Consider the following 7,500-nt stretch of genomic DNA (forward strand, 5'->3'; position numbering starts at 1 on the left):
ATAGGTTGAGGTCGTTTCGGCCCCAAGGCCTCTAATCATTCGCTTTACCGGATGAGACTCGTACGAGCACCAGCTATCCTGAGGGAAACTTCGGAGGGAACCAGCTACTAGATGGTTCGATTAGTCTTTCGCCCCTATACCCAGCTCCGACGATCGATTTGCACGTCAGAATCGCTACGGACCTCCATCAGGGTTTCCCCTGACTTCGTCCTGGCCAGGCATAGTTCACCATCTTTCGGGTCCCAACGTGTACGCTCTAGGTGCGCCTCACCTCGCAATGAGGACGAGACGCCCCGGGAGTGCGGAGGCCGCCGCCCCGTGAAGGGCGGGGAAGCCCCATCCTCCCTCGGCCCGCGCAAGGCGAGACCTTCACTTTCATTACGCCTTTAGGTTTCGTACAGCCCAATGACTCGCGCACATGTTAGACTCCTTGGTCCGTGTTTCAAGACGGGTCGTGAAATTGTCCAAAGCTGAAGCGCCGCTGACGGGAGCGATTATTCCGCCCGAGAGCATCCCGAGCCAACAGCGGCGCGGGTCCGGGGCCGGGCCAGGTAGGTCCGTCATCCGGGAAGAACCGCGCGCGCTTGCCGGGAGCCCGAGCGCCCAAAGGGGCGAATCGACTCCTCCAGATATACCGCCGAGCAGCCAGCCAGGACACCGGGGCTCTGCCCAACAGACGCGAACCGAGGCCCGCGGAAGGACAGGCTGCGCACCCGGGCCGTAGGCCGGCACCCAGCGGGTCGCGACGTCCTACTAGGGGAGAAGTGCGGCCCACCGCACACCGGAACGGCCCCACCCCGCGGCGAGTGGAAAGGCAACCGGACACGACCCCGCCGCGGATTGCTCCGCGCGGGCGGCCGGCCCCATCTGCCGAGGGCGGGGGCCAGTGGCCGGATGGGCGTGAATCTCACCCGTTCGACCTTTCGGACTTCTCACGTTTACCCCAGAACGGTTTCACGTACTTTTGAACTCTCTCTTCAAAGTTCTTTTCAACTTTCCCTCACGGTACTTGTTCGCTATCGGTCTCGTGGTCATATTTAGTCTCAGATGGAGTTTACCACCCACTTGGAGCTGCACTCTCAAGCAACCCGACTCGAAGGAGAGGTCCCGCCGACGCTCGCACCGGCCGCTACGGGCCTGGCACCCTCTACGGGCCGTGGCCTCATTCAAGTTGGACTTGGGCTCGGCGCGAGGCGTCGGGGTAGTGGACCCTCCCAAACACCACATGCCACGACAGGCGGCAGCCTGCGGGGTTCGGTGCTGGACTCTTCCCTGTTCGCTCGCCGCTACTGGGGGAATCCTTGTTAGTTTCTTTTCCTCCGCTTAGTAATATGCTTAAATTCAGCGGGTAGTCTCGCCTGCTCTGAGGTCGTTGTACGAGGTGTCGCACGCCACACCGCCAGCCGGCTGTGCACGCTACCGAGAAAGTACCGGTATGCGAACCGCCAGGCGACGGGCGCGCATCGCACGTTTAAGGAGACGCGGCCGGCCACACAGGCGACCACGACACTCCCACGTCTCCGAAGCGGGACAAACGCCGCGCGCTTCAGTATACGTAGCCGACCCTCAGCCAGACGTGGCCCGGGAACGGAATCCATGGACCGCAATGTGCGTTCGAAACGTCGATGTTCATGTGTCCTGCAGTTCACATGTCGACGCGCAATTTGCTGCGTTCTTCATCGACCCACGAGCCGAGTGATCCACCGTCCTGGGTGATCTTTTCCTTTTCAGTCTCCCACTGTCTCTTTCAAGACAGTAGCATTTGCGGGACTGAGGCGTCTGACGGCCCCTGTTCCACTATTTTTTTTTGTGTCCAACGGCCTCACAGCCGATGGGCGTCGTACGGCTCCACACCGGAGCGGACAGGCACTCGGGCGAACGTCATTCAAAACCGGCGCCAGGCGCCAGGTACCGCAGGCCAGCCGCTCCAGAGCTTCAGCGCTCGTACCACACAACAACAACACTTCCGCTAGTTTTGAGAGGCACGCGTGGTTCCGCACGCGGCGCACGGCCACTGCCGTACAGGTAGCGTGTTGCGCGACAGGACACGACACGCACATCGAAAGACATGCAGTCTAGTCGGTAATGATCCTTCCGCAGGTTCACCTACGGAAACCTTGTTACGACTTTTACTTCCTCTAAATGATCAAGTTTGGTCATCTTTCCGGTAGCATCGGCAACGACAGAGTCGATGCCGCGTACCAGTCCGAAGACCTCACTAAATCTTTCAATCGGTAGTAGCGACGGGCGGTGTGTACAAAGGGCAGGGACGTAATCAACGCGAGCTTATGACTCGCGCTTACTGGGAATTCCTCGTTCATGGGGAACAATTGCAAGCCCCAATCCCTAGCACGAAGGAGGTTCAGCGGGTTACCCCGACCTTTCGGCCTAGGAAGACACGCTGATTCCTTCAGTGTAGCGCGCGTGCGGCCCAGAACATCTAAGGGCATCACAGACCTGTTATTGCTCAATCTCGTGCGGCTAGAAGCCGCCTGTCCCTCTAAGAAGAAAAGTAATCGCTGACAGCACGAAGGATGTCACGCGACTAGTTAGCAGGCTAGAGTCTCGTTCGTTATCGGAATTAACCAGACAAATCGCTCCACCAACTAAGAACGGCCATGCACCACCACCCACCGAATCAAGAAAGAGCTATCAATCTGTCAATCCTTCCGGTGTCCGGGCCTGGTGAGGTTTCCCGTGTTGAGTCAAATTAAGCCGCAGGCTCCACTCCTGGTGGTGCCCTTCCGTCAATTCCTTTAAGTTTCAGCTTTGCAACCATACTTCCCCCGGAACCCAAAAGCTTTGGTTTCCCGGAGGCTGCCCGCCGAGTCATCGGAGGAACTGCGGCGGATCGCTGGCTGGCATCGTTTATGGTTAGAACTAGGGCGGTATCTGATCGCCTTCGAACCTCTAACTTTCGTTCTTGATTAATGAAAACATACTTGGCAAATGCTTTCGCTTCTGTTCGTCTTGCGACGATCCAAGAATTTCACCTCTAACGTCGCAATACGAATGCCCCCGCCTGTCCCTATTAATCATTACCTCGGGTTCCGAAAACCAACAAAATAGAACCGAGGTCCTATTCCATTATTCCATGCACACAGTATTCAGGCGGGCTTGCCTGCTTTAAGCACTCTAATTTGTTCAAAGTAAACGTGCCGGCCCACCGAGACACTCAACAAAGAGCACCCTGGTAGGATTTAAACGGGGTCCGCCTCGGGACGCGAAAGCACCCCTTCGGCTCGCCCCACCGGCAGGACGTCCCACGATACATGCCAGTTAAACACCGACGGGCGGTGAACCAACAGCGTGGGACACAAATCCAACTACGAGCTTTTTAACCGCAACAACTTTAATATACGCTATTGGAGCTGGAATTACCGCGGCTGCTGGCACCAGACTTGCCCTCCAATAGATACTCGTTAAAGGATTTAAAGCGTACTCATTCCGATTACGGGGCCTCGGATGAGTCCCGTATCGTTATTTTTCGTCACTACCTCCCCGTGCCGGGAGTGGGTAATTTGCGCGCCTGCTGCCTTCCTTGGATGTGGTAGCCGTTTCTCAGGCTCCCTCTCCGGAATCGAACCCTGATTCCCCGTTACCCGTTACAACCATGGTAGGCGCAGAACCTACCATCGACAGTTGATAAGGCAGACATTTGAAAGATGCGTCGCCGGTACGAGGACCGTGCGATCAGCCCAAAGTTATTCAGAGTCACCAAGGCAAACGGACCAGACAAGCCAATCCGATTGGTTTTGATCTAATAAAAGCGTCCCTTCCATCTCTGGTCGGGACTCTGTTTGCATGTATTAGCTCTAGAATTACCACAGTTATCCAAGTAACGTGGGTACGATCTAAGGAACCATAACTGATTTAATGAGCCATTCGCGGTTTCACCTTAATGCGGCTTGTACTGAGACATGCATGGCTTAATCTTTGAGACAAGCATATGACTACTGGCAGGATCAACCAGGGAGCTGCGTCAACTAGAGCTGAGCAGCCGGCCGCCCGGGAGTGTGTCCCGGGGGCCCGCGCGAACACGCAAGCGTCCGCTCAATTATTCTGCAAACAGGAGGAGGCCGAGCTCCCCTGCACGATACACCTCGAAACCCTCTCAGGTCCCGGCGGCGCGCAGCGCCGTCCTAGGTACTTGGTCGGTTTCGAGAGAGGCGCAATCGCCCGGAGTTAGGCGAGTAGACGGTTTTAGTGCGAACACCCTTGCTCCCAACTGAGCTTGCCGCTGCCGACAGAGGCCCGGGAGCGTGCTGTCGTGGCATTGCCGGCGGGAGACAACACGCGCCACCTATGGTGACCGGCAGCTCCAACGCCAGCGCCACACAAGGGCAAAGCCCCACTTGGGTGCAGAAGCGAACTCTCCCAGCACAGCGCACGCGCCAACACGTCCGCACAACTGCGATACAAACCACCTGCGAGAACCGCTGGGGCGACCGAGCAGCAGACGGCGTCGCGGCGCCGAGTGCCAGGCGGCGGCGCATCCTCAACGCACACAGTCCTCAATCAGACCAGCACACTGCAGATGTCCACCGCGCTTCGCACCGGGCTCGGCTGAACCAACGTTGGCCGCCAGGCGCCGCGTGCAGGGTGCGCCGCAGCGTAGCTGCGCCGCCTGCCGAGCCCGTCGGCTGGCGCTCCTGCCACTCGGCGCCCCCCACCAGCCGCCTGTTGCGCGTGCGCCCACGCAGCGCGCGGCCAACACGCCGGGCGGCCCCCCTTCACCGGCCGGGAACAGTCCCACCAAGCCACCGCCGCGTATCGCTTCATACCCACATGGGCCTAGTCACGTGTGTGGATGTGGCGGGTACCGCTGAAACAACCGGTTAATAGCTGTACCGATCGTCGCCATCACAGATTCACCTCCAGCGTGAACAACCGCTCAACAACGGATTTCCAGTTCATTTGCGTATCTTGGGCAGTAAACGTAGATGTCCACCTACATTTGCGAATTCAACAATTCTTGCATGCCAGGATGTCATGTGTCACGACACGCTACATCAGACCACATACACACTGCGACATGTGCAGAAGAGAACACGTGGAAGGTGGCCCGCGCACGTATGCGATGTCCCTTCCGCGATCCACTGTCAACCGGCATCTGCGGCATGTCCCAGATATGGAACGCGGTCCACCAGGGTAGCACTTTGTGTGAGGCAATACGACAAAGTCGGAATACACGCGTCACTACATCACACGGCTCACGCTGACCTGACCTGACTCACCGCACCACCACCCCCAGCGACCCAGGGTGACATACAATGCGTTCGTACGTTCCTCCCACACGCCTCTACGGCGTACCACAGTGCAACCTAGCTGTTATTGGGAGACGAGACAAGTAGCATCGAGCACAACATATGGAAATTGAGATTCGACACCGTTGGGCACAGCCAGCGTACGGTCACACGTATCACACTACTTCACTCTGTACGTAACTACCGATGATCGGTACAGCGTGTGGGTTACGCGTACGACATCAGCGGACAATGGACACAGACCATACCACGACGTACACTGAGGGCGTCGACATCTGAACGCAACTGAACAGCTGCGAGGCTCATTTAACACTCAAACGCCAGACCGACCAGCTTGAGAGGACGGAGACACAAAGAGAGGGGCAGAGGGGGGGGGGGGGGGCGATATAGTCCTATTGCAGTACAATTGACAGTGGATAGCGGGAATATGTGGAAAGTAAGCAACACTCGCAAGACATCTACATGAGGATAACAACGACACCAGAGATTCCGAGCAGTGAACTATGTTAGGCAAAGGGACAACGTGGGTTAGGTTAAGGGACAACGTGGGTTAGGTTAAGGGACAACGTGGGTTAGGTTAAGGGACAACGTGGGTTAGGTTAAGGGACAACGTGGGTTAGGTTAAGGGACAACGTGGGTTAGGTTAAGGGACAACGTGGGTTAGGTTAAGGGACAACGTGGGTTAGGTTAAGGGACAACGTGGGTTAGGTTAAGGGACAACGTGGGTTAGGTTAAGGGACAACGTGGGTTAGGTTAAGGGACAACGTGGGTTAGGTTAAGGGACAACGTGGGTTAGGTTAAGGGACAACGTGGGTTAGGTTAAGGGACAACGTGGGTTAGGTTAAGGGACAACGTGGGTTAGGTTAAGGGACAACGTGGGTTAGGTTAAGGGACAACGTGGGTTAGGTTAAGGGACAACATGGGTTAGGTTAAGGGACAACGTGGGTTAGGTTAAGGGACAACGTGGGTTAGGTTAAGGGACAACGTGGGTTAGGTTAAGGGACAAATTGAGTTAGGTTAAGGGACAAATTGAGTTAGGTTAAGGGACAAATTGAGTTAGGTTAAGGGACAAATTGAGTTAGGTTAAGGGACAAATTGAGTTAGGTTAAGGGACAAATTGAGTTAGGTTAAGGGACAACGTGGGTTAGGTTAAGGGACAAATTGAGTTAGGTTAAGGGACAAATTGAGTTAGGTTAAGGGACAAATTGAGTTAGGTTAAGGGACAAATTGAGTTAGGTTAAGGGACAAATTGAGTTAGGTTAAGGGACAAATTGAGTTAGGTTAAGGGACAAATTGAGTTAGGTTAAGGGACAAATTGAGTTAGGTTAAGGGACAAATTGAGTTAGGTTAAGGGACAAATTGAGTTAGGTTAAGGGACAAATTGAGTTAGGTTAAGGGACAAATTGAGTTAGGTTAAGGGACAAATTGAGTTAGGTTAAGGGATAATCTGGTACAACCACAGTTAGGTTAAGCGATAATCTGGTACAGCCACAGTTAGGTTAAGCGATAATCTGGTACAGCCACAGTTAGGTTAAGCGATAATCTGGTACAGCCACAGTTAGGTTAAGCGATAATCTGGTACAGCCACAGTTAGGTTAAGCGATAATCTGGTACAGCCACAGTTAGGTTAAGCGATAATCTGGTACAGCCACAGTTAGGTTAAGCGATAATCTGGTAAAACCACAGTTAGGTTAAGCGATAATCTGGTAAAACCACAGTTAGGTTAAGCGATAAAGTTGGTTAAATTTGGTATTGTGTGGGAAGGGGGCAGAGAGGGGGGGGGGGTGGATAGTGGTGGCAGTACGCGGATGCCTGAGTCACCGTCAGATACGTCACGTCGGTTCGATGCTTGTAGCAAGAGGCTGGCGGGTCTGTGTCTCTCACTTCTGCAATTTTTCATGTGGTATAACACGAGGGCGGGTGGTGATATTTGGTGCCCCTCTGTGTAGGATGTGTGTTGGTGGTGTTGGTTTATCTGAGCAATGGTAGTTGTCGGAGGAGTGTGGTATTGTGCTTTTATAGGTGGACCTACTGGTCTGGTTATCATAGTGTCGACGGTGCAATGTGGCAGAGAGGGTGCACTCGACATTGTCGCATTCCAGATGTTTACGTATTGTGTGTCTCCGTTGCAGGCCGAGAGTAGTGCATGTTCGAGTGTCTGGCTGACGTGCGATTCACGTTGTGTGCCCAGTCTTACAGCACGTATAGGGACATTCGCATAAATCATCTATAT

General features: G+C 54.8%; 3 non-coding genes across 3 annotated transcripts in view; all 3 read right to left on the minus strand.

The window, feature by feature from the left end:
- The window catches only part of LOC126320065 (large subunit ribosomal RNA), a 4,222-nt gene extending 2,850 nt beyond the window's left edge, over window positions 1-1,372 (minus strand). Inside the window, exon 1 of the ribosomal RNA XR_007557834.1 lies at window positions 1-1,372. This exon is cut by the window's left edge and continues 2,850 nt beyond it. This is a non-coding gene — a ribosomal RNA (large subunit ribosomal RNA).
- Window positions 1,373-1,560: 188 nt separating this feature from the next.
- Window positions 1,561-1,715, minus strand: LOC126320074 (5.8S ribosomal RNA). Its single transcript, XR_007557841.1, has one exon. It is a non-coding gene; the product is annotated as a 5.8S ribosomal RNA (ribosomal RNA).
- A 368-nt stretch (window positions 1,716-2,083) lies between these two features.
- Window positions 2,084-3,976, minus strand: LOC126320062 (small subunit ribosomal RNA). The gene has a single exon (XR_007557831.1). It is a non-coding gene; the product is annotated as a small subunit ribosomal RNA (ribosomal RNA).
- Window positions 3,977-7,500: the final 3,524 nt, after the last annotated feature.

This window comes from Schistocerca gregaria, unplaced genomic scaffold (assembly GCF_023897955.1).
Source record: "Schistocerca gregaria isolate iqSchGreg1 unplaced genomic scaffold, iqSchGreg1.2 ptg000699l, whole genome shotgun sequence".
Taxonomy (NCBI): Eukaryota; Metazoa; Arthropoda; class Insecta; order Orthoptera; family Acrididae; genus Schistocerca; species Schistocerca gregaria.